Genomic DNA, 27,675 nt, shown 5'->3' with positions numbered 1-27,675 from the left:
TGGGTGACCCACATACGGTCACCTCCTGCTCCAATGGCTTTGCTTTAACCATTGCACAATTGGTGAATTGCCACACCAGGTTTGTTTTATATTTGATTACATGCACAACGTGCAATATCTAGTATGTGGGAAGGACAATGAGAAGACTGAGCAATAGAATGAATGATAATTTTTCAGAAATTAGAACTAATAAAAACACCTATGTAACTAGACATTTCTATCAAATCCTCCATCAAAATACACAGTCCTTCAAGGTACAGATTGTAGAAAGGGTAGATTGCTCTCCCCGTAGTGGTGGTGACCATTTCTCCCTCCTACATAGGAGGGAGGTATACACAGAGCCGTCTTTAACACAGGGCAAAAGGGGCAGACACCCCGGGCCCAGTCATTGTTGTGGGGCCCAAAGCAGCTCCCCCTTGAGCCCACACTGGCCACAAATAGTTGATAAGTGGATTTCGGAGGGCCCAAAAAAAAATGTTTGCCCAGGGTCCAATCAATAGTAAAGACGGCCCTGTGTTTATCAAATGCATGTTTTCAGGAAAAAGTTCACCTAAATTAATTTTAGTGCATACAAGCACAATTTATTACCCAATGTTTTGGTAAAACATAAAAAAGGTAAGGTTGGGTCTAATAAATACATATCAAACATGAAGATTTGAAATTACACAGGCCTGTGAAATGGTGACAAACTATGTTACCTAAAATTATGCATAGGTGAGCCTTTAACCACTTGACCTCCAGAAGATTTACCCCCTTCATGACCAGGTTATTTTTTGTGATACGGCACTGCGTTACATTAACTGACAATTACGTGGTCGTGTGATGCTGTCCCCAAATAAAAGTTATGTCCTTATTTCCCACAAATAGGGCTTTTTTTGTGGTACTTGATCACCTCAATTTTAAGCCAAAAAAAAAACTATTTTGAAAAAAAAAAGAATATTTTTTTTTAATTTCTGCTATAAAACATATCAAATAAAATAATTAAAAAAGTCTAATTTCTTCATCAATTTAGACCATTATGTATTCTGCTACGTTTTTGGTAAAAACAAATCCCAATAACCGTATTATGGCCGGTTTGTGCAAAAGTTATAGCGGCTACAAACTATGGGATATTTGAATTTAATTTACTAGTAATGAGCGGCGATCAGCGACTTATATCGGGACTGCGATATTGCGGCGGACAAATTGTATATTAACTAACACTTTTGACACTTTTTGGGGATGAGTTACACTAATACAGTGATCAGTGCTAAAAAATATGCACTGTCACTATACTAATGATACTGGCTGGGAAGGGGTTAACATCAGGGGCGATCAATGGGTTTAATGTGTGCCTATCTGGTGCTTTATTACTGTGGAGAGGGTGCTTTCACTAGGAGAAGACATAGACCTTTTCCCTGCTTTGTAGGAACACAGGATCCATGTCTTCTGTACAGACAGAACAACAATCTGCCCTGTTAACATAGGCAGACCGCCGTTCTCCCTCTGTACTGAAGGATCGGTGAGTGCCGACAGACATCGAGTCCACGGTACCCGCTGATCAGCTTCCGTTGTGTATAATCACAGTGGGAGCAGGCTGCCGGTGGCGCACACCGCCCTAGACCCAGAAGTTTTAAACTAGGTAAATGATCTGGTGCAGCCGTTCCAATTTGCCACTATTTATTAAAGTAATACAGTTGGCAAGGGGTCAAAAGCCTTTTAACCACATGCCGACCGCTCCCAGGTATATATACTGTGGGGCAGTGGCTCCTACAGGCAAATCAACGTAACTGTATGTGATCAACTCCACTGGCGACCAGCTCCATCTGGGATTGGACACAGCGGGAGCCAATCAACGGGTCTGGTGGACCTGATGTCCACTGGGAACCACCAATCATTCCAGCGAGAGGCCAAGCAGTGGTCTGCCTATATAAATAAAGGCAGATCGCCATTCTGTGACAAGGAAAGGCAGAGATCCTGTGTTTCTGCTAAGCAGATCTCAGTCTTCCCACAGTACAAGCACCCCCCACAAAGTTAGAAAGCACTCCCTAGAGACACATTTAACCCTTTGCTCCTAATGTTAACCCCTTCCCTGCCAGTGTCATTAGTACAGTGACAGTGCATATTTTTTAGCACTGTTCACTGTATTGGTGTCACTGGCCCCCAAAAAGTGTCACAGAGTGTCAAATTTGCCTGTCGCTCTGTCGCAGTCCCGCTATAAGTCGCTGATCGCTGCAATTACTAGTAAAAATAAATGATTTAATAAAAAATCCATAAAAATATTTTCATTTACACTGTATAGCATTGATGGAGAAATTTCTTTTTTATATTCAGCCTGCAGCCTAAAAAAAAAAAATATCTAATTTGCCAACTTAAGGGGCTATTTATGAAATAAAAAATAGAGAAAAGAAAATGGCAACAGCTGAGTTGTTGTTCATAGGGACCAATCATTCTTCTATTCTGTGAGAAAAAAAAACAAAACAAGAAACCTGATTGGTCATAAGTGGGAGCAATTTTTTTGTATTCTTTATGTTTTTACTTTTATTTTTTTTTAAAGCTCATTATTTTCTGTAGCAAAATCTGTCCATCTACTTACGCATCTCTGCACATGGGTGCACACCTTGCCATAGAAAAGCATGTTATGTATAATAGATGAATATCACTTATATGAGGGCATGCTTTTTAGAGGTTGTGGTATTTTGCATAGTCACCTTGTTATAAAATCCAGGTCTGAAACATTGAGGGATGTAGAAAAATAAGTATACATTTTTTATATTCCTATACATAAACAGTGTTTATCCTTTATGTATATGGGAGAATAGGGATGGGTGAACGGTTCGGCCTGAGCATGAGTTCAGGCTCAACATGTGCCTGTTCAGCTATTTGCCGAACATCTGAATTTGCAGGGTGTTTGCCCTGATGAACACCCTACAATACACTGAGCACAGTGCATTCTGGGACCTGATTGGGCAAAGCTTTGCCCAATCAGGGAGCAGTGTAAGCTGGTTAAGGAGCATGGCCAGGAAGCCGGCCACAGCATCCTTAACAACTGATTAGTCATCAACTGTCAATGGGTTTGCCCGCTGATAGGTGAATAATAAAGAGTACCGGTAAAAAAAATTAAGAAGAAAATGGCGTGGGGTCCCCTCCCAGTTAATACCAGGCCCTTTAGGTCTGGTATGGATTTTAGAGGAACTCCACGCCAATATTAAAAAAAAAATGGCATGGGGTCCCCCCAAAAATCCATACCAGACCCTTGCATGCAGCCTGGCAGGTCAGAAAAGGAGGGAGATGAGGGAGCGCCCCCCCCTTCTTAACCATATACCACATACCCTCTGCCCCCCACCCCAAAGCACCTTGTCCCAATGTTGATGGGGACAAGGGCCTCTTCCTGACAACCCTGGGCTGTAGTTTTTGGGGTCTGCAGGCAGGGGACCTATTGGAACCGGGAAGCCCCCTTTACCAAGGGGGTCCCCAGATCCTGCCCCGTCCCCTATGTGATTGGGTATTGGATACACACTACCTCTACCCATTCACCAAAAAAGCATACAAACGTAATTACCACACATTCCTTAAATAAGCAAGGGCAGGGCCACCAGGTGACGTAACCAGGCAGAGCCCCCCTGCCCCAAAACACCCACCCCCCATGTTGAGGGCATGTGGCCTGATATGGTTCAGGAGGTGGGATGCTTGCTCATCCCCCCCTTTCCTGACCTTCCAGGCTGCATGGTGATAAGGGTCTAGTATAGATTTTGGGGGGACCCCATGCCATTTTTTTACTTTAGCACTGGGTTTTTCTTAAAATTCATACCAGACCCAAAGGGCCTGGTATTGATTAGGGGGGGAAACCACACCGTTTTATTCTTCATTTTTACAATAGCCGGGTGCTGGCAATTGTATATGTGAGCCATTTTAAATGGAATTTTACTTTATTTTTTCTTTAGAAATGTAATTTTTGCTGTAGCAAGATCTATGCATGCTACAGATGCGCCACTTTACAGGCAAATTAACCTCTTTACAATCGCCCGCCGCAGATGTACTGCAGCAGGCAGCTGCTCCTGCACAAATTGCTGTTACTGTACGGCGGTCGCAAGCAGGAGGCTAGGGGGCGAGTGTGCGCCACCAGCGGCGCGCTCCCGCCCCCTGCTCGTCAGCAGGGAAGTTGACGCAGTGGGCAGGCGGCTCCGATTGCCGCCTAACACCTGCGATCGTTCCCCGCTGAGAGAGAACAACAGTCAGCTGTTGTAAACACAGCTGACCTTTCTTCTCCCTGGAATGATCATAGAGCCCCTGTGATCCTTCTATATAGGATTACAGATCTCTATGGTCATTCCACGAGCCACACCCCCACACATTTAGAATCACTCCCCTAGACTCATATTTACCCTTTAACCCATTGATCACCAACAATGTTAACCCCTTCCCTGCCAGTGTCACTAGTACAGTAACAGTGCATATTTTTAGCACTGATTACTGAAGTAATGTCATTGGTCCCCCCAAAAGTGTAAAAAATGTCAGTCAGTGATCCGATTTGTCCACCGCAACGTTGCAGTCCCGCAAAAAATAGCAGATCGCCGCCATTATTAGTAAAAAAAAAAAGAAAAAAAAACAATACAAATTACAACAATCTTTCCCATAGTTAGTAGACGCGATGCGCAAACCATTAAAATGTGCTTATTGCAATTTTTTTTACCAAAAATATGTAGCAGAAAACAAATTAGCCTAAAATGTTAAAAAATTTTGATTTTTAAATTATTTTTTTTAGGAATGTTATATAGCAGAATGTGAAAAATATTGATTTTTTTTCGTAATTGACGCTTCTTTTTTTGTGCATAGCGCAAAAAAAAAAAAAATCGCACAGGTGATCAAATACCACCAAGAAAGCTCTATTTGTGGGAAAAAAAGGACATAAATTTTGTTTCGATACAGTGTCGCACGACTGCGCAATTGTCCGTTAAAGACACGCAGTGCCATGTTTAAAAAAGTGGCCTTGTCATTAAGGGGGCAAATCCTTCCGGTCTTAAAGTGGTTAAGGGGACCCCCCCCCCCCCAGGCACTATATTCAAAGGAATTTTTCATTTTTTATTGTTGCACTTTAAGCATAACTAAAGTCACTGCTCCTACATTATATGCCAAACAAAGACCAGAAATGTACTGGTACATTGCTGGACTTTGAGTGGTTATACCAGGATGATGCCTGCAGATTTAGGCATTATCTTGGTATCGTTTTTTTACAGCCAGTGGTCGGCTTACATGTAAAAGCAATCCTAGCGGATAATTGGCCGCTAGACTGCTTTTACATGCAGTGGGAGGGGACTCCCCCCTCCTGCCGCCTTCCGCTGCCTTCTGTGGTTTTTCTCGGGCTCTCCTGTCCCACCCAAGAGTGCAGCCGGTGGTTCAATTATCTAACCATTGGGATTGAGAAATTTGGGATTTTGCCCGCACTCGCCATCCCAGGATTCCCACCATGTACGCGCTCCCAAAGGTGCATAAAAATTTGGACGACCCGCCAGGGAGGCCGATTATCTCGGGTAATGGTAGCATCTTGGAGGGTGTAAGTAGAGTCATTGATGCCTACCTCCGTCCATATGTCCTAGGCCTAACCTCATACACCAGGGATACCCTGCACCTCCTGCAGATTTTGGAGAATGTGCAGGTTCCCGAATCAGCTCTGCTTGCATCGATTGATGTGGAGTGTTTATACAACAGTATCCCGTACAATTTGGGTATACAGGCCATCAGCAAGATTTTGGCCCAGAAGGGCATGGACAACTGGGCGTTTGACCAGTTTGTCCTTTCTATGTTACAATTCATTCTCAACAACAATATTTTTGTTTTCCAGGGCTCTCACTACCTCCAGGTACAGGGGGTGGCAATGGGGACCTGTTGTGCCCCCACCTATGCCAACCTGTATCTGGGGGAGTGGGAGCAGGCGGTCTTCTCAGACGAGGCCTTGTCTATGTACACCTGCCACATACTTATGTGGCAGAGGTACATAGACAACGTTTTTCTTGTCTGGGATGACTCCCTGGACCTCTTGAAGACTTTTTTGGATTGTTTCAACCAGAATGTTTTCAATCTGTTTTTCACCATGGTGGCCAGTGAGAGACAGATTGATTTCCTGGATGTCACAATCTTCAAGGGGGAGGATGGTCTTTTGCATAGTAAGCTCTTTCGGAAAAAGACAGCTGGTAATAGCGTTCTGCATGCTGCCAGCTTCCACCCGGAGTCGCTCAAGAGGTCGATTCCCTACAGCCAGTTCCTGAGGGCCCGACGGAACTGTTCGACCCTTGACGACTTCCGGGTGGAGGCTGATGGCTTGACCGAGCGTTTTCTAGCGAGAGGTTACAGCAAGTCGTGCTTGCGAAAATCCTTCAACAAGGTCAAGGACCTGGAACGCAAGGATTTAATCTTTAAATCCAAAAAACAACAAGAAGATGACATAGTTCGCATAATTACACGCTATTCAAAAGAACACGAGACCATACTCAAAGTTCTTGGTAGGCATTGGGACATCTTAACAGATGATTCCTCATTGTCCAAATTTGTCTCCAGTAAACCGTCTGTTACATACAGTAGAGCTGGGTCCATTGGCCATAAACTGGTCCAGAGCGAATACAAGGGGGATCGCAGATGCGACCCCTGTCGCACATGGGGCACCTTCCCCTGTGGCTCCTGCTCCTTCTGCCCCTTTGTGCAGAGGAGACGTTCCTTTACCCTCCCCAATGGTGACAGGTTCCACCTGCGCCATTTTGCGAATTGTAAGACCAAGGGGGTCGTCTACTTGGTGGAGTGTGGATGCGGTTCATTTTATGTTGGTAAGACCAAGCAGGAGTTCCAGGCTCGCTGCACAAAACATCTAGCGGGCATGCGTATTGGTGACCTATATCTGCCCTTGGGCAGACATGTGGCATGGGATCACCAGTATCGCATGCCTCAAGTCAACTTTACCATCTTGGACCGCGTCCACATTCCACCAAGGGGCGGCGATTGGAACAAACAGAGGCTCCAGAGGGAGGCACGCTGGATCCAGACTCTGAATGCTACTACGCGTCCGGGTTTAAATGAGATAGAGAGCTATAGACCCTTTTTACAGGGGTTCAGTTCAGGTAAGACCGATTGAACCTCCTCCAGCTCATTTTAATTTTATTTTTAATCTTTCTGGGTTTTTTTTTCTCTCTCTCCCCTTATCCCTTCTCCCTCTTTCACTATTTGATATGCTTCTTTAAACAACAGAGCGATAACTTATATAGTTTGTATATATTTTTGTGGTGCTTTAACAAAAATTTTATTGATGATTGCCAATAATTGTTATCTGCACGATTGTGATTGTGATATTTTGTTTTTCATGTTTTGACACATTGTGGCATGTATAATTGTTGCGTTGCCACCGGCATTTGGACACCATGACCTAGGGATGTTCACTATAATGACGGGCGTGTTGATAGCCTGTCATGAAGGGATATTCACCTCCCCCTTTCTGTTTAGGGGGGTCTTTATCCCTCTTGCTTCCTCTTTATATCCTCCTTTTTGGTGGGATCCGAGCTTTATATGCATTTGTTTCATATTTTTATTCTTCCTTTTTTTTTTTATATTTTTTGCCCTCAATACACTGTTATGCCTTCATAGGATTTACAGTGTAACAAGGTTTGGCCTCCCTTCCTGTGCTCTTCTGGTCCGGCACATGTGGGCCCCCATACTTGGATTGATTCCAGTAGGGGGCCCGAGCACGCTGCCTGGTGAGGTTGAGGTTTTCCTCTGCCGCCTAGTGCGGCACTCTAACCTGTGTCGGTGGTGATTGAGTCCTTTGTTTCCATCTCCCTCTGTAACCGGATGTTGACGATCGCGTCACTTCCGGTGCGCCGGATGTGTCATTTCCGGTCCAGACGCGGGAACACAGCTACTTCCGGGTAGCGCGAACCCACGGGAATGTAAGGAGGGCGTGACCACGCCTCTCTTTGAAATAGAGGACGCCAAGGCTCACCGCGGTGCCTTACCTCCCTGCTCCTCCATGCTGTAGGAGGCAGCCAGGGATCTGGGAGCTGTCTTATATTTATTACTTGTTGGCCTTTCTGGGTTTTGTCCGGGCTGAACCTGTATCCTTTCAGGATCTCAATTTTTGGATGCCTGTAAGTAATGATTTGGTGACCTTTCCTTGGGGGATCTGCTTTACTTTCGGCCAAACATCATGGTTTACCGGCTGAACTTATAGGCATATGTTCCCAGCTGTGTCCTCGCCCCCTTTCCCCTTTTCTCACCCATTTTCCCTTTACTGGAACTTTCTCATTTGGGTTAATTGGGCTATAGGCACTATTCCATTTTTTACCACCATTTTTTGGTCCATTTTTTGGTTTGTTTTCACTCCCAATAATGTATATACTTTTTACTGTTTTCAGGCACCATATGTTAAGGGGTACTCCTTTTTGTTATATACCCCATGAGTCTACTGGAAGGGCAAATGAGGGGTGCCAGACCTTACATCCAGGATAATTTGTGAGCCACTTTGGTCTTTCTGTGGATCAACAGTGATACACTTTTTTGCTGAAGCTCGGATCATTATAGCAACTACAACATTCGTTGCCATGAGGAGGCAATGGTGGGTATTTATATCCATATATACACATTGTTTTATTTCTGTCCCCCCATTACATCCATGATCTTGGATTTCAGGTGTTGGGTGGGTAACGTATTCATGCCTCAAATGTAGTCTTACATTGTTTTCTTGTCTGTGTTTGTTTGTTGGTATATATTTTTTTTCTATAGGTAAGAAAATAAAGGGACTAGTACATATATCCCTGACGAAGACTGGAACTAAAAGTTCATTTAATCACTCGAAACGCGTTGGATTAACGCTCTCCTTCACCTAGGGTTGCACCCTGGTGCGGGAGGGGTACTATATCCCTTGCTTTCTTACATATCTTCATAATTTTGATTTCTATTTCCGCACAATAAGATATATGTCACATGCTTTTGTGATCCATGGCCTGCTGTGGTTTTCCACATTCGGCCAGGGAATTTGTATATCTATGTATCCATGATATGATATGTTGTTTTTAATCAATAAATTTCATACATTTTATTTATATTGTTTTTTTCATGTATTATTGCCTTAAAAATCCCCCCTTTTCTTCTCAGAGGAGTTTAACACTTTTTAGTGTTAGTTCTATGCATTGACTAATTGGGATGATGGCAATTGGAGGTACTTATCATCTGGAACCAATTTTTTTTGTGATCTAACCATAGAGCTAATTGGAGATGAGAATGGCTCCAATCATCTCTATGGCCTAAGATACCGGAAGCTACGAGCATTTCATGACTTCTGTTTTGCCAGAAATAAACAGCGCCATTGGGAAATTGGGAAAGCATTTTATCACACCAATTTTGGTGTGGTCAGATGTGTTAAGGCCAGAGGAGAGATCTAGAGTCTAAAAGACCCCAATTTTTTTTAAAAAGAGTATCTGTCAGTACAGATTGCTATCATAGGGGATATTTAAATTCACTGTGATAACAATAAAAATAATTAAAAAAAAAAGAAAGAAAGGAAAGGTGTCAAAAGAACATAAAAAAAGCAAAATAAAAATAAAAAAATCAAGCCCCCCCTGTCCCCCCGTGCTTGCGTGCAAAGGCGCATGCAAGCGTTGGTCTAGTGTCATATGTAAACCACAATTGCAGCATGCATGTGAGGTATCGCCGCAAATGCCAGGTCAAGGGCAGTAATTCTTGCAGTAGACCTCCTCTGTAAGTCTAAAGTGGTAACCTGTAAAGACTTTTAACCACTTAAGCCCCGGAAGATTTTACCCCCTTCCTGACCAGGGCCTATTTTGCCATTCGGCACTGCATGACTTTAACGGACAATTGCGCGGTCGCGTGACACTGTACCCAAATGAAATTGACGTCCTTTTTTTCCCACAAACAGAGATTTCTTTTGATGGTATTTATCACCTGTGCGATTTTTTGATCATGCGCTATAAACAAAAAAAGAGCGACAATTTTGCAAAAATAACAATATTTTTCAAATTTTTTTATATGAAATTCCCCCCCAAAAAATGTAAAAATCAAAATGTTTTAACATTTTAGGCCAATTTGTTTTCTGTTTGGTAAAAAAAAAATCGCAAAAAGCGTATTTTGATTGGTTTGCGCAAAAGTTATTGTGTTTACTAACTAAGGGAAAGATTTTTGTCATTTTTATTGTTTGTTTTTTTTAACGAGTAATGGCGGCGATCTGCGATTTTTTTTGTGGTACTGCGACATTGCGGCGGAGAAATCGGTCCCTTGACTTACATTTTTGACACTTTTGGGGGTACCGGTGACGTTACTACAGTAATCAGTGCTATACATATGCACTGTTACTGTAAAAATGACACTGGGAGGGAAGGGGTAACTTTATTGGAGAGGGAGGGGTTAAGTGTGTCCCTAGGGGCGTGTTTCTTATTGTGATTGGATGTGGCTTTGTGTGTAACAGCACAGATCAACGGTCCTACATAGCAGGACTGAGTGATCTGTGCTTTTACACAGGGGAGAGTGACAGGCGGCTTTGTTTACATTAGCCGCCTGCCTTTCTCCTTCTCTACCCAACGATCAACATCGGGTCCGCCGGTCACACGCGCCGGCTTCTTCGGGTACAAACGGGGCGGGAGCGCGCCTCCGGCTGCGTGCGCTCACCCCCTATTCGCTCCCAGGCTAGTTATGTACCGGTACGTCCCTTTGCCTGGGAGGGGCTGACCGCCGCCGTATATAGTCGGGCAGCGGTCGGCAAGTGGTTAAAGGCTTTTAAAAATGTACGTAGTTTGTTGCCGCTGCACAGGCGTGCACAATATTTAAAGCATGTCATGTTTGGTATCTATGTACTCAGCATAATATCATCATTTAAATTTTACCAAACAATTTGGAATTATATAGTGTATTTTTGCATTAAATTTAAAAAAAAAAATGTATTTTTTTTGTAGTAATTGCGTTTGGAAAATCTGTGCGCAAAAACTGTGTAAAAAAAAAAAAAATTGCAACATCCCCCATTTTGTTCTGTAGGGCCTCTGCTTTAAAGAAATATATAATTTTTTGGGGTTCAAAGTAATTTTCTACTAAAAAAAATATATTTTTTCATGTAAACAAAAAGTCACAGAAAAGGCTTGGTTTTCAAGTGGTTAGAAGAGTGGGTGATGTGTGGCTAAGATTGAGTATAAAATGCTGGGACAGTTCGAACACCCCCCAAATGACCCCTTTTTGAAAAGTAGACACCCAATGCTATTGGCTGAGAGGCATATTGAGTCCATGGAGTATTTTATATTTTGCCCTAAGTTTCGGGAAGGAGACAATTTGTTTTTTTTTTGTTTTGTTTTTTTACACAAAGTTGTCACTAAATGATATATTGCTCACACATGCCATGGGTATATGTGAAATGACACCCCAAAATACATTCTGCTGCTTCTCCTGAGTACAGGGATACCACATGTGTGAGACTTTTTGGGAGCCTAGCTGTGTACGGGACCCCGAAATTCAATCCCCACCTTCAGGTTTTCTAATGGCGTAAATTGCTCATTTTACCTCTGCACTACCTGTCACAGTTTCAGAGACCCTGAAATTTCAAGATAGCACAAAACCCCCCAAATGACCCCATTTTGCATAGTAGACACTCTAAGCTATTTGCTGAGAGGCATGGGGAGTCCATGGAATATTTTATATTTTGCCACAAGTTTCGGGAAAATTATTATTTATTTTTTTTTACACAAAATGTCACTAAATTATATATTGCTCACACATGCCATGGGTATATTTGAATTTACACCCCAAAATACATTCTGCTGCTTCTCCTGAGTACAGGGATACCACATGTGTGAGACTTTTTGGGAGCCTAGCTGTGTACGGGACCCAGAAAACCAATCTCCACCTTCAGGTTTTCCAATGGCGTAAATTGCTTATTTTACCTCCGCACTACCTGTCACAGTTTCAGAGGCCCTGAAATCTCAAGATAGCACAACCCCCCCCCAAATGACCCCATTTTGCAAAGTAGACACTCCAAGCTATTAGCTGAGAGGCATGGTGAGTCCATGGAATAGTTTATATTTTGCCACAAGTTTCGGGAAAATTATTTATTATTTATTTTTTTTGTTTTTTTTTACACAAAGTTGTCACTAAATGATATATTGCTGACACATGCCATGGGTATATGTGGAATGTGCTCTCCTGAGTACAAGGATACCCCATGTGTGAGACTTTTTGGCAGTCTAGCCACATACAGGACCCCAAAAACCAATCCCCACCTTCAGGCTTTCTAAGGGCGTAAATTGTTGATTCCACTCCTTACTACCTATCACACTTTTGAAGGCCATGAAATGCCAAGATGGCACAACCCCCCCCCCCCCAAATGACCCCATTTTGCAAAGTAGAAACTCCAAGCTATTTGCTGAGAGGCATGGTGAGTATTTTGCAGCTCTCATTTTTTTTGGAAAATGAAGAAAGCTTTGTGACAAAAAGTGAGATCTGCAAAACACTCAACATGCCTCTTTGCAAAAAGCTTAGGGTGTCTACTTTCCAAAAAGGGGTTATTTGGGGGGGGGGGTTGTGCTGTCTTGGCATTTCATGGCCTCCGAAACTGTGATAGGTAGTCAGGAGTGAAATCAACAATTTACGCCCTTGGAAAGCCTGAAATTGGTAATTGGTTTTTGGGGTCCTGTACTCGGCTAGACTGCAAAAAAGCCTCACACATGGGGTATCCCTGTACTCAGGAGAAGCAGCAGAATGTATTTTGGGGTGTCATTTCACATATACCCATGGCATGTGTGAGCAATCTATCGTTTAGTGACAACTTAGTGTAAAAAAACAAAATAATAATAATAATAATATTCCCGGAACTTGTGGCAAAATATAAAATATTCCATGCACTCCCCATGCCTCTCAGAAAATAGCTTGGGGTGTCTACTTTGCAAAATGGGGTCATTTAGGGGGGTTTTGTGCTATCCTGAAATTTTAGGGCCTCCGAAACTGTGACAGGTAGTGTGGAGGTGAAATGCACAATTTACACCATTAGAAAACCTGAAAGTGGTGATTGGTTTTCGGGGTCCGGTACACAGCTATGCTCCCAAAAAGTCTCACACATGTGATATCCCTGTACTCAGGAGAAGCAGCAGAATGTATTTTGGGGTGTCATTCCACATATAACCATGGCATGTATGAGCAATTTATTTTTTAGTGACAACTTTGTGTTAAAATAATTAAAAACAAAAATGTAATTTTCCTGAAACTTGTGGCAAAATATAAAATATTCCATGGATTCACCATGCCTCTCAGCAAATAGCTTGAGGGGTCTACTTTCCAAAATGGGGTCATTTGGGGGGTTTTGTGCTATCTTAAAATTTCAGGGCCTCTGAAACTGTGATGGGTAGTGAGGAGTAAAATCAAAAATTTACGCCATTAGAAAACCTGAAGGTGGGAATTGGGTTTCAGTGTCCCGTACACAGCTAGGCTCTCAAAAAGTCTCACACATGGCGTATCCCCATTCTCAGGAGAAGCAGTAGAATGTATTTTGGGGTTTCATTCCACATATACCCATGTCATGTGTGAGAAACGTATCTTTTAGTAACAACTTTGTGTTAAAAAAAAATAAAAATAAAAAATTTAAATTTTCCCAAAACTTGTGGCAAAATATAAAATATTCCATGGACTCACCATGCCTCTCAGCAAACTGCTTGGGGTGTCTACTTTCCAAAATGGGGTCATTTGGGGGGTTTTTGTGGCATCTTGACATTTCAGGGCCTCCTAAACCGTTATAGGTAGTGAGAAAATGCAGTGAAAAATGTACGCCCTTTGAAATTCTGATGGTGGTGATTGGTTTTTGGGGTCCCGTACACAGCCATGCTCCCAAAAAGTCTCCCACATGTGGTATCCCTGTACTCAGGAGAAGCAGCAGAATGTATTTTGGGGTGTCATTCCACATATACCCAAGGCATGTATGAAGAATTTATTTTTTAGTGACAACTTTGTGTTAAAAAAAATTAAAAACAAAAATGTAATTTTCCTGAAACTTGTGGCAAAATATAAAATATTCCATGGACTCCCCATGCCTCTCAGCAAATAGTTTGAGGGGTCTACTTTCCAAAATGGGGTCATTTGGGGGGGGTTTGTGCTATCTTAAAATTTCAGGGCCTCCGAAACTGTGATGGGTAGTGAGGAGTAAAATCAAAAATTTACGCCATTAGAAAACCTAAAGGTGGGAATTGGTTTTCGGGGTCCCGTACACAGCTAGGCTCCCAAAAAGTCTCACACATGTGGTATCCCCATACTCAGGAGAAGCAGTAGAATGTATTTTGGGGTTTCATTCCACATATACCCATGTCATGTGTGAGAAACTTATCTTTTAGTAACAACTTTGTGTTAAAAAAAAATAAAAATAAAAAATTGTAATTTTCCCAAAACTTGTGGAAAAATATAAAATATTCCATGGACTCACCATGCCTCTCAGCAAACTGCTTGGGGTGTCTACTTTCCAAAATGGGGTCATTTGGGGGGGTTTTGTGGCATCTTGACATTTCAGGGCCTCCTAAACCGTTATAGGTAGTGAGAAAATGCAATGAAAAATGTACGCCCTTTGAAATTCTGATGGTGGTGATTGGTTTTCGGGGTCCCGTACACAGCCATGCTCCCAAAAGTCTCACGCATGTGGTATCCCTGTACTCAGGAGAAGCAGCAGAATGTATTTTGGGGTGTCATTCCACATATACCCAAGGCATGTATGAGCAATTTATTTTTTAGTGACAACTTTGTGTTAAAAAAATTAAAAACAAAAATGTAATTTTCCTGAAACTTGTGGCAAAATATAAAATATTCCATGGACTCACCATGCCTCTCAGCAAATAGCTTGAGGGGTCTACTTTCCAAAATGGGGTCATTTGGGGGGGTTTTGTGCTATCTTAAAATTTCAGGGCCTCCGAAACTGTGATGGGTAGTGAGGAGTAAAATCAAAAATTTACGCCATTAGAAAACCTGAAGGTGGGGATTGGTTTTCGGGGTCCCGTACACAGCTAGGCTCCCAAAAAGTCTCACACATATGGTATCCACATACTCAAGAGAAGCAGTAGAATGTATTTTGGGGTGTCATTCCACATATACCCATGTCATGTGTGAGAAATGTATCTTTTAGTAACAACTTTGTGTTAAAAAAAATTTAAATAAAAAATTGTAATTTTCACAAAACTTGTGGCAAAATATAAAATATTCCATGGACTCACCATACCTCTCAGCAAACTGCTTGGGGTGTCTACTTTCCAAAATGGGGTCATTTGGGGGGGTTTTGTGGTATCTTGACATTTCAGGGCCTCCTAAACCGTTATAGGTAGTGAGAAAATGCAATGAAAAATGTACGCCCTTTGAAATTCTCACATATGTGGTATCCCTGTACTCAGGAGAAGCAGCAGAATATATTTTGGGGTGTAATTACACATATACTCATGACATGTGTGAGCAATATATAATTTTAATGACAACTTTGTGTAAAAAAAAAAAAATCTTTTTTTTTTAGTCATTTTTCAAACACCTGTGACAAAAAAATTGAAATATTCAATGAGCTCAACATGCCTCTCAGGACATTCCTTAGGATGTCTACTTTCCAAAAAGTGGTAATTGGGGGGGGGGGGGGGGTTGTACTGCCATGCCATTTTAGCACTTCATGAAATGAGATAGACAGTCAGAAAGTAAAAGCTGCATAAATTCCAGTATTTACACCATAGTTTGTAGATGCTATAACTCTTGCGCAAATCAATAAAAATACGCTCATTAAGATTTTTTTGTCAAAGATATTTTTTAAAAGACAAAGTTGAAAATGTCATTTTTTCTCAAAATGTTCGCTCTTTTTTTATTAATATCGCAAAAAAATAAAAAGCACAGAGGTGATCAAATACCACCAAAAGAAAGCTCTGTTTGTGGGAAAAAAAGGACGTAAATTTAGTTTGGGTTCAGCATTGCATGACCGCACAATTGTCAGTTAGGGCTCTTTCACACGTTTTTCATCCCATCCGTTTGCGGATGAAAAACTGACATAATGTATCTCTATGTAAATACGGATGTCATCGGATGATCATCCTCTGACATCCTTTTTTGTCAGTTCAGTTCAGTTCAGTTTTTTTGAACGGAGGAGAACCCTATTTTTTCTTCCTTTCAAAAAACGGAACGGAAGCAAAAACGGATGTCAGTGGTGTCATCCGCAGACATCCGTATTTACATAGACATGCATTATGTCAGTTTTTCATCCGCAAACGGATGGGATGAAAAACGGACATACGGACCGGATGACACAAGTGTCATCCGTGTCCGTTACAAAAAAAAAAAAAAGGACCTGATCGGGCAAAAAAAAAGGAACGCCCGTGTGAAAGAGCCCTTAAAATCACACAGTGCCAAGTTGAAAAAAGGGGTCTGGTCTTTGAGCAGCCAAATCCTCTGGGGCTTAAGTGGTTAATAAAACTTGACCATTGTAACCCTTAAGAGTGTTAAATGGTTTGTCTAAGGCTCCATTCACACCTGAGCGTATCATTTTCAGGCGTTTGTTTGAGGATTTTTCAGGCATTTTCAGGCATTTTTTCAGGCGTTTTTTTGCAGGTTTTTTTTTTAGGCAGGCATTGACATCTAACAAAAAACGCTTGTAATCTGCCAATAAAGAAGCTCATGTATTTTTTTTAAGTTTCAGGCATTTTGTTTCAGGTGACAAAACGCTCATATGTGAACAGGGACCATTAAAACAAATGGGATTTTGCTTGTTGGGCATTTTGAGATTTCAGAGATGAGCATTTTACGAGCTGAAAAACGCTCAGCTGTGAACAGGGCCTAACTGTTAAACTGTTACTTTGTCTGGACAGTTTGTTCCCTGTTTCCAAGCTTTGGATGTTGGTAATATATAGCTGCTGCCCCCACTTAAACTATCTACTGTGGTATTGTCTAATAAGTGAATTTGCACTGGGTGGGTTTTGGCTCTTCTCTATTCATACCTCATAATGTTAGACTAAATACTGTATGTCATATATAATTCCATGCCCAAATACCTGATAAGGTAAAAACATAACTATAAAAGATATAAAAAAATGTGCATGAAATTATATATGCTGAATTATGTGCAAAAAAAACAAGTGCCCAGTCAAAATAATAAATATTACAAATAACGTGCCTTAAAATATCAATTGTGCTTTAGAAATACAAAGTGACCAATGGCAAATAAAGTGACCAGTGCTACCAATCATACGTCCTTTTGTGAAAAAAATGATAGTCCATCCATTAGTACAATATTCCACCCTTCATGTATCAGTAATGCAAGTATTCCACTGAGGACAAGAACTGGTGATGTTGCAACAGGAGAGAGTTACCCAGAAGCATACAAAGTGCCCAGTGTCTCCACACGTGCCCCCCTCTTGTTGCCTCACTCACCAAAGATATCCCCCCACAAAGGGGGTATCCAGTCTCCATAACTAATCCTGGCTGTATAAAGATATCCAGGGCCACCCCTAGGGTATTCCTCCTTGATGTTTCTTGCTCTCCCCAATGGTTTCAAATGTACATGCAGAGGTCAAAAGACAGGCTCCATAGCCTGATACCGTAAATACAATTTTATTGAATTACGGTATCACGCTAAGGAGCCTGTCTTTTGACATTTGCATGTACATTTGAATCCGTTTGGGAGAGCAAGAAACATCAAGAAGGAATACTATGGGAGTGGCCACGGATATTTTTATACAGCCAGTTGGAGCTGTGAAGGCTGGATACCCCCTTTGAGAGGAAATATCTCTGGTGAGTGAGGCAGCAAGAGGGGGGCACGTGTGGAGACACCGGGCACTTTGTATGCTTCTGGGTAACTCTCTCCTGCTGAAACATCACCCTTTCTTGTCCTCAGTGGAGTACTTGCAGTAATGATGCATGAAGGGTGGAATATTGCACTAATGGATGGACTACAGAATATGTTTTTCACAAAAGGACTTATGATTGGTAGCACTGGTCACTTTATTTGCCATTGGTCACTTTGTATTTCTAAAGCACAATTGATATTTTAAGGCACAATTGATTTCATCATGTATTTGTATTTATTGTAATATTGTTTATTTTCACTGGGCACCTGCTTTTTTGCATAAAATTCACCTTATATATAATTTCATGCGCATTTTTTTTTTTTTTTTTTTAGAGATTTTACAGTTATGTTTTTACCTTATCAGGTATTTGGGCACGGAATGATACATGACATATTTAGTCTAACATTTTGAGGTATGAATAAAGCAGCGCCAAAACCAACTCCTCTTTGCAAATTGACATACTGGCAGGATCAACAGGTGAAAATATGGAAAAGAAAGGAAAGCCACAGCACCACATTTAAAGTAGAACAAAAAGGCAAAACTTTTTTTTTTTCATTTTGAATAGAGTAGGGAAGGTTATAAACTCTGTAAGGTTTATTTTTGCCATCTATGTCCAATTGGGGTGATTTATCTTCACCTAATTTCCCAAAACCAAAACAGGTGTGGGAGAAAACTCCTCTAAAGTGAGAGAATCCCTGGTTCCTGTCCTGGGGACAACCCAAAGTTTGGGATTTTATTTTACATTCACTGATAATGGTAAACAGGACAAATAGAGAGGATGAATCTACTTAAGAGAGGCACAGACAGCAAACTAACCTGACAAGTATTCTTTTTTACATCCGTTTTATTTAAACTGAAAAATATGTTTTGCCTTCAGTTATATTTTAAGAACTGGCAAGCTGTAATATACTAAATAATTGCTTTTGGGTTTAATACGGGGTTTCATTTTGCATGTACTGCAGTGAGCAGCAGTATGCAGGTTGGGGTGCAATTAAAACTAAATGGCAATGCACCACACTTTAACCAGTTCCTGACTGGCGGCCGCATTTTATTACTGCGATGTAGGCCTATGTTGGTCGCATGCAGGCAGCTAGGGGGCAAGCGTGCCACTGGCGGCGTGCTCACACCCCCACTCAACAGCTGGGAAGCTGATGCATGGGTCAGGTGGATCCGTTTGCTGCCTGGCATCCGCGATCGCTCCCCACTAAGAGAGAAGAATGGTCAGCTGTTGTAAACACAGCTGACCGTTCTTCCCCCTAGAAAGATCACAGAGCCCCTGTGATCCTTCTATATAGGATCACAGGTCTCTATGATCATTTCACAAGCCACGCCCCCCCAGTTCGAATCACTCCCCTAGGCTCACATTTAACCCATTGATCACCCACAATGTTAACCCCTTCCCTGCCAGTGTCATTATTACAGTAACAGTGCATATTTTTAGCACTGATTACTGTAGTAATGTCACTGGTCCCCCCAAAAGTGTCAAAAATGTCAGTTAGGGGTCCGATCTGTCCGCAGGCAATGTCTCAGTTTCACTAAAAATTGCAAATCGCCGCCATTGCTAGTATAAAAAAAAAACAATAAAAATTACATGAATCAAACCAATTAAAAGCAAACCAATTAAAATGCACTTATTGCAATTTTTTTTAACCAAAAATATGTAGCAGGAAAAAAAATTGGCCTAAAATGTTAAAAAAATTCAGATTTTTTTTATGTTATATAGCATAACGTGAAAAATATATATATATTTTTTTTCAGAATTGTCGCTCTTTTTTTTGTTTATAGCCCAAAAAATAAAAATTGCACAGGTGATCAAATATCACCAAAAGAAAGCTCTATTTGTGGGAAAAAAGTACATCAATTTTATTTAGGTACAGCGTCGCACGACCACACAATTTTCCGTTAAAGTAATGCAGTGCCGAATCACAAAATATGGCCTGGTCATTAAGGGGGAAAATCTTCTAGTCCAGAAGGGTTTAACAGACACAAAGGATGTACATGAAAGTGTGAATAAAGTCTTAACATCTTCCAAGATTCCCTGCAATTGTGAAAATGCCAAAAAGTCCACTCAATTTAATTCTAATCTCAGTATTATACAGCATAATCCATTGCAGTTAAATGAAAGCAAATCTGCTTTTATGCAGCATGATCAAGTGTGGTAATGCTTTGATATAATTCAAAATCATGTTTATACTTTATAATCCATTGGTAAGTAATCTGCAATGTTTTGGCATTTATTCATTTAAATCTCCAACACTTTTGGCAACAACAACAAAAACATTGTATAGAGGCTACATGGACTCGGCGTGCTTGACAATATTTTGTTCAACGACACTGCAGAGAATTATTCGGCATGACTGCATACAGAGGGAATTTTATGTTAGATTATAATACTAATCTGGATACTGATACATGCATTCTCTCCAAAAAGAGTTTCATTTTTGGTGTCACATTTTCTAAGATGCCAAATGGTGTGACAGAGCCAGTTTTTTTTTTTTTTTTTTCAGTTCTGAGTGTACTCAAATGGCGATGCTAAAGGCAGAAACTTCCACTTAGCAGCCAGGTTAAGAAATTTTATAGTTGTAAAGGTGACTATAGACTATACAAGCTCATTGTACAATCTCCTTTGGATGTACCATCAACTATGTAGTGCAAGGTTCTTGAACCAAAGTTCCAAACAGGGTGAAAGCATGGAGGGCCTCTTATCAAGTGTAGTGTTAATACACTTAATGTAAAGGTTGCAAAAATGATGTAATTAGTCTGTCAATTGTAAAAACCAAGCAGCAAATGTATTACAAATTAGACCAACTGGTCATAAAAACTGTTCATGTGTAGAAATTTCATAAACGTCTTAACAGCTACAAGGTGCAATAAAGATGTCAGAAAATATGCAGTAAATTACTTAGGGGAATTACATCCAAACTACAATGCTTACTCAGCTCTTGGACCACTAACAGTAAGGTGTACTGTTGCTGTGGTGAAAGAGAGAAAGCCATGCCTGAAGTGGTAGGTGGTAGTGGCCCAATATTTTGTGGTGGTGGTCTAATGGTATGTGGACCTGGGTTGGAGGAGTGAGAGGACCCACCGGAGGCAATATGAAAAATGCTATGCAGCCTGTGTTTGTGAGTGGGTACAACAGGTGCAGTGGCAGCTGGTGCTCCAAATTTTTTTTTTTGGGTGGGGGGGGGGGGCGCAAACAGAAAAATGTAATAGGCATTGCTTCACGGAAAAAAACGTGGAAAAAAATTTCGTGACTTTGAGGTCACACAAGTGTGAAAGGGGCCTTCAGTAATAAAGGTACAGTGCCTTGAAGCAACAATAGATCCCCTAAAGCAACAATAGATCCCCCAGAACAATAGACCCGATCAACAATAGATCCCACAGCAAAGATAGACCACTTGCCACAAAATACCTCCCCCTCCAGCAACAATAGCACCACCCAAACAACAATAATAGATCTCCCAGTAGCCAGCATCAATAGACCCTCCAGCAGTTAGCAACATGATACACCTCCCTCAGCAGTGGATATCCCACCAGTAACAATAGACTCATTATAAAGCTGTGCTCACATATGAAGAGCCCATAAGAAGAGGTCCTGTATAAGCTGTGTGTATGCGGTATACGGCTACCAGTGTAAAAAGCAGTTGTGTAAAAAGCCCAGACATGTGCTCACCTTCTGTCGTTTGGCTTATGGTAGTCACATAGATGTTCCTCTCTCTCTGCTGCATAAGCTGCTGTAGATTGCACCGTGTTTGGCAGGAGTGAGAAGGAATGAAGACATAAAATACATAATAACCCACAAAACCGAGGCTTTCAAACAAGCATGAGACCCGAGAGGTGCACAGACGCAAAATGGGCACAGAACCAGAAATGACAAAACTTTCTTCAAGAACAGCAACATTTAGTGAGTCAAATAGAGAATACTGTACAATGCAGCACATAAGAAGCAGAGGGGCCCCTTACCTGCTTTGCTGGGGATGGCGGGTGCCGCTGGCTGAAGGGAGCGCTGAGATCTGCAATCACAGTGTGACGCCCGGCCCAAGAACCACCCCTATGATGTTGGACGTCCTGATTGGTCCAGGCTGGACCAATCACAAGACGGCAATCGTGAATGGGAGTGTTCGGGCGCATCATTCTGCGCCCCAAGGACACTCTAAAAGGCTGCCAATCCCTTTACAAGAAAAGAGGCACATAATGCCTAAACCCCCACCCCTCCCATAGCCAGCCATGTGTCCGGTGCCCCACTGCCATATTAAAGGTACACTTTTTATGCTGATTTTACCGGGGGGCGCTGCCCCTGCACCCCCTATTGACCAGCCGCCACTGGCCAGGTGTGACGTCATCCACTGCAGATGGCACTGGCCGAAGCGAGGTTGGGCTGGAGCTGAACCGCAAGCGTAATTGTTAGGAAGTGAATAAATCCTTCTTCTCTCTTCTCCCCTCACTTTCCCTTCTACTCAATGGGGATAATTTACTAAAACTGGAGAGTGAAAAATCTGGTGCAGTTGTGCATGGTAGCCAATCAACTTGAGCTTATTCAGTTAAGCTTTGACAAAAGCTGATTGGTTTCAGTGTAGAACTGCACCAGATTGTGCACTCTCCCGTTTTAGTAAATCAACTCCAATGTATTTCCTTTTCCATTTAGCTGTATTTGATTTTATGTATACAGTAATCCTACTATAAAAAAAAATTACGACTAGAGAAAAGTGTATTTTATTAAATTTGTCATTTTTAATGCCAATAAAGAAACACAGATGTTGCTTAGAGTCTAATCATTTCCATTCTGGATACAACCTGAGACCACAAAACTGTGGAGGATCTTCCTTTCAATATTTTGAGTGACTAACCCAGATAAAGACCTCTAACTTTTCTCTGATATCTATGATCTGCATACTTGTTTCAGGTATTTTAGATATATAAAGAGTGTTGTGCAATTGTTTACATACTGTACATTTTATTGCTTTAAAGACTACCCTGCTCTCTCCTCTAACTGACCAAACACAGACTGTGCTTGCTCTGTTGTGCACTGGGCTTTTCAACCAGAATTCTGACATCTCTGAACCCAGAACAGCCCAGAGCTGAGTGCTTCTGGGTTCAAAGTCAGCAGAGGAGATCAGGAAATAAATGTTCCCAGGCTCCTTTTGCTCACCATCCTTTCATTTTTTGTTGTCATCCTTGACTCCCAGGAAGATTTTGAGAGCTTAGGCCACCATGGGAAAGTACCAGTGGGGGAGGCATCAGTGTGGATGGGGGCTGCACTACATGCACACATAAAAATGATCAGAAGTCCAGAGCTTGTTTAACCTCATCAGACTTTGGACATACTAGTTACGTCCAAAAAATTAAAGTGGGACTTTAGTCAGAAAGTTAAGTCCTGCTAGATCACTTTAGGCTGCCCCTTTTGCAGGTATAGCTATGTAAAACATTAAAAATAAGTGTCTATACTGTAAAAAATCCAGGAATACACTGTCTCCCCTTACTCTGCACATGCTCAGTTGCTCTCCATTTTTAGGCATTTTTAGGCACTGCCGAGATTGTTGAGGCCAATCTGCTGACAGCCTTAAAAATAAATCAAACCCTCCTATCCTTTACAGTCAAGGAAGCTGGTTCTGTTTAAGCTGCAACTGTCATGTTGCTGGCCATGTAATCTGTTAGGACACCAGACATTTGATGGTTTGACAGCTTAGTTGAGGACAAAAGCAAATATGACAGTTAGCAATCCTGGCATTCCAGGAATGTAACTGTTTTGAAACCTTTAAATCAATGGATTTAGTTTCACTTTAGGATTTAGGCCCCTATTACACTCATGCGACCTAAAAGTCATTTTTGCTGCAATTTTTTTGCCGCAATTTTGGCGCAATTTTCTGGACTTAAAGCAATCCCTATGTCTATGGACCTCAAAACGCCATAAAATCGGCCTACAGTAGTGCAGGGACTACTTTGAAGTCGTTGCAACTTGAAGTCGCACAGATATGAATGGTACTCATTGGAAATCATGGAGTACAACTTTTCATGTGACTTTGCAGTCCCAAGTCGCAGGTCAAGTCACACAAGTGTGAAAGGGGCCTTACTGCTGTTTAGGGGCTCTGGATTTCAGCAAAATGGCAATCTCCAGCAAGAATAAAGAAGTAGCAATGTTGGAGGCAATGTACAGAACACACTCATTTTGGTAGACTAACTATTAACCACTTGCTGACTGCCTACCGCAGATATATTGAGGCAGGCTGGCTCGGCTGCCCAAACCGACGAGCACGCGCCGCCTGCCCCCACTAGGTTACCAGGGCACCCACGATCGCTCCCCACTGAGAGAGAACGACGGTCTACTGTTGTAAACACAGCAGACCGTTGTTCTCTCTGAAATGATCACAGAGCGCCTGTGATCCTCCTATATAGGATCACAGGTCTCTGTGTTCATTTTACAAGTCCCTCCCCCATACAGTTAGAAGACACTCCCCCAGGCTCACACTTAACCCTTTGATCACCCCTGGGTTAACCTCTTCCCTGCCAGTGTCATTATTACAGTAACAGTGCATATTTTTTAGCACTGATTACTGTAGTAATGTCACTGGTCCCCCCAAAAGTGTTAAAAATGTCAGTTAGGGGTTCGATCTGTCCGCCGCAATGTCACAGTCCCACTAAAAATCACAGATCGTGCCAATACTAGTAAAAAAAATAAAATAAAAATTACATAAATCATTCCCCTAATTTGTAGACGCGATAACTTTTGCACAAACTAGGGATCGACCGATTATCTGCAACACCGATATATTGGAGGCCGATATGCACTTTCCCCGATATATCGGAATCGGCCCGAGGTTACCGATATTGCTGATATTTCGGGAAAGTGCTGTACCGGAGTGATGCCTGCAGCTTGAGGCATCACCCCGGGACCAGCGTCCATAGCCAATGGTCGGCTGTCTTGTAATGACAACCAATTCAGCTGAGAAGCCGCTCGGCTGTCATTACAAGGAGCGGGAGGGAACGCTCCCCCCCTCTCGTCACCTTCCGTGGCTCGCCTGGGTCTCCCGTCCCACCGGGAGACCCGGGCATCCCACCTGCACGGCCGATGAAGAGAAGACCCGATCAAAGCCACATTCGTTTCTGATCGGGTCTCCATGAAAAAAACCCAAAGTGATGTCACTCGATTGGATTCAGGTCTGGACTTTGACTTGGCCATTCTAACACCTGGATATGTTTATTTGTGAACCATTCCATTGTAGATTTTGCTTTATGTTTTGGATCATTGTCTTGTTGGAAGACAAATCTCCTTCCCAGTCTCAGGTCTTTTGTAGACTCCATCAGGTTTTCTTCCAGAATGGTCCTGTATTTGGCTCCATCCATCTTCCCATCAATTTTAACCATCTTCCCTGTTCCTGCTGAAGAAAAGCAGGCCCAAACCATGATGCTGCCACCACCATGTTTGACAGTGGGGATGGTGTGTTCAGGGTGATGAGCTGTGTTGCTTTTACACCAAACATAACATTTTGCATTGTTGCCAATGCAGTTCAATTTTGGTTTAATCTGACCAGAGCACCTTCTTCCACATGTTTGGTGTGTCTCCCAGGTGGCTTGTGGCAAACTTTAAACAACACTTTTTATGGCTTTCTTTTTGCCACTCTTCCATAAAGTCCAGATTTGTGCAGTATACGACTGATTGTTGTCCTATGGACAGAGTCTCCCACCTCAGCTGTGGATCTCTGCAGTTCATCCAGAGTGATCATGGGCCTCTTGGCTGCATCTCTGATCATTCTTCTCCTTGTATGAGCTGAAAGTTTAGAGGGACGGCCAGGTCTTCGTAGATTTTCAGGGGTCTGATACTCCTTCCATTTCAATATTATCGCTAGCACAGTGCTCCTTGGATGCTTAAAGCTTGGGAAATCTTTTTGTATCCAAATCCGGCTTTAAACTTCTCCACAACAGTATCTCAGACCTGCCTGGTGTGTTCCTTGTTCTTCATGATGCTCTCTGCGCTTTAAACGGACCTCTGAGACTATCACAGTGCAGGTGCATTTATACGGAGACTTGATTACACACAGGTGGATTCTATTTATCATCATTAGTCATTTAGGTCAACATTGGATCATTCAGAGATCCTCACTGAACTTCTGGAGAGAGTTTGCTGCACTGAAAGTAAAGGGGCTGAACAATTTTGCACGCCCAATTTTTCAGTTTTTTATTTGTTAACAAAGTTTGAAATATCCAATAAATTTCGTTCCACTTCATGATTGTGTCCCACTTGTTGATTCTTCACAAAAAATTACAGTTTTATATCTTTATGTTTGAAGCCTGAAATGTGGCAAAAGGTTGCAAAGTTCAAGGGGGCCGAATACTTTCGCAAGTCACTGTATAGTCTCCAAGGTAGCCAAGGTACTGCGCAATGCTGGATGGCATTGTGGTGTACCACATGAAACTGTTGTGGCTAAGCTGATGCGTTCTGGGGCGAGCCCCCTTCCTCAGAGCCAAGAATTGCTTGCAATTTGAGCAGCAGAGCCTCAGCTGTAAATCATAAAGCAGAACTAAAATCATTGATTTACCAGTTTCAAAAAATAGTTTGATTTGATTAAGTCCTCAACCAAACTGTCAAACATTTAAATGGATGGTGTACTAACTGATGACGTGTGAAATCCCATGGCAGTTGCAGTTCAAACAGAAGCAGCATCCTCGGCTGTAAAGGATAGGAGGGTTTAATTCCACTTTAACCACTTGCCGACTGCCGCACGAGTATTTACGTCGGCAGTCAGCCCCTCACAGGCAGAGCGACGTAGGGCTACGTCGCTAGCCTGTAAGTGTTTTGGGAGCGAGCGCGCGCCGCCGGATGCGCGCTCCCGCTCGGTCACAGAGCCCCCCGCGCGTGTGCCCGGTGGACCCGATGTCCGCCAGGCACTCACGATCATCCGTGACAGCGGGAGAAAGATAGGCGGCTAGTGTAAACAAAGCCGCCTGTCAATTCTCCCTGTGCATGAATGGTGATCAATCGGTTCTACTATGTAGGACCGTTGATCACTGTTCTTACACAGCAAGCCACAGCCAATCACAGTTAGAAACACGCCCCTAGGACACACTTAACCCCTCCCTCTCCAATACAGTTAACTCCTTCACTGCCAGTGTAATTTTTACAGTAACAGTGCATATGTATAGCACTGATTACTGTAGTAATGTCACTGGTAACCCCAAAAGTGTCAAAAATGTCAGTCAATGTTCCAATCTGTCCGCCCCAATGTTGCAGTCCCGCAAAAAAAAATTGCAGATCGCTGCCATTACGCGTTAAAAAAAAAAACAATAAAAATGACAAAAATCTTTCCCTTTGTTAGTAAACGCGATAACTTTTGCGCAAACCAATCAAAATACGCTTTTCGAGGTTTTTTTTACCAAACATATGGTAAAAAAAAAATTGGCCTAAAATGTTAAAAAGAATTGATTTTTACATTTTGGGGGGGGGGGGGTTTCATATAAAAAAATGTGAAAAATATTGTTATTTTTGCAAAATTGACGCTCTTTTTTTGTTTATAGCGCATGATCAAAAAATCACACAGGTGATCAAATACCACCAAAAGATAGCTCTGTTTGTGGGGAAAAAAGGACACTAAATTCGTTTAGGTACAGCATCGCAGGACTGCGCAATTGTCCGTTAAAGTCACGCAGTGCCGAATCGCAAAATAGGCCCTGGTCAGGAAGGGGGTAAAATTTTCTGGGGCTTAAGTGGTTAAGGCTGTCAGCAGATTGACCTCTATAAACTCAGCAGTGCTTAAAAATGGAGAGCAACTGAGCATGTGCAGAACAGGGTGAGACAGTGTTTTACCTGGATTTTAAATATTATAGGCACTTATTTTTAATGTTTCACATAGGTATACCTTCAAAATGGGCGAGCCAGAAGTGA

Source organism: Pelophylax lessonae, assembly GCF_965119305.1.
Source record: "Pelophylax lessonae genome assembly, chromosome: 2".
Taxonomy (NCBI): Eukaryota; Metazoa; Chordata; class Amphibia; order Anura; family Ranidae; genus Pelophylax; species Pelophylax lessonae.
The sequence above is the reverse complement of the archived record's forward strand: the minus strand, read 5'-3'. Positions refer to the sequence as shown.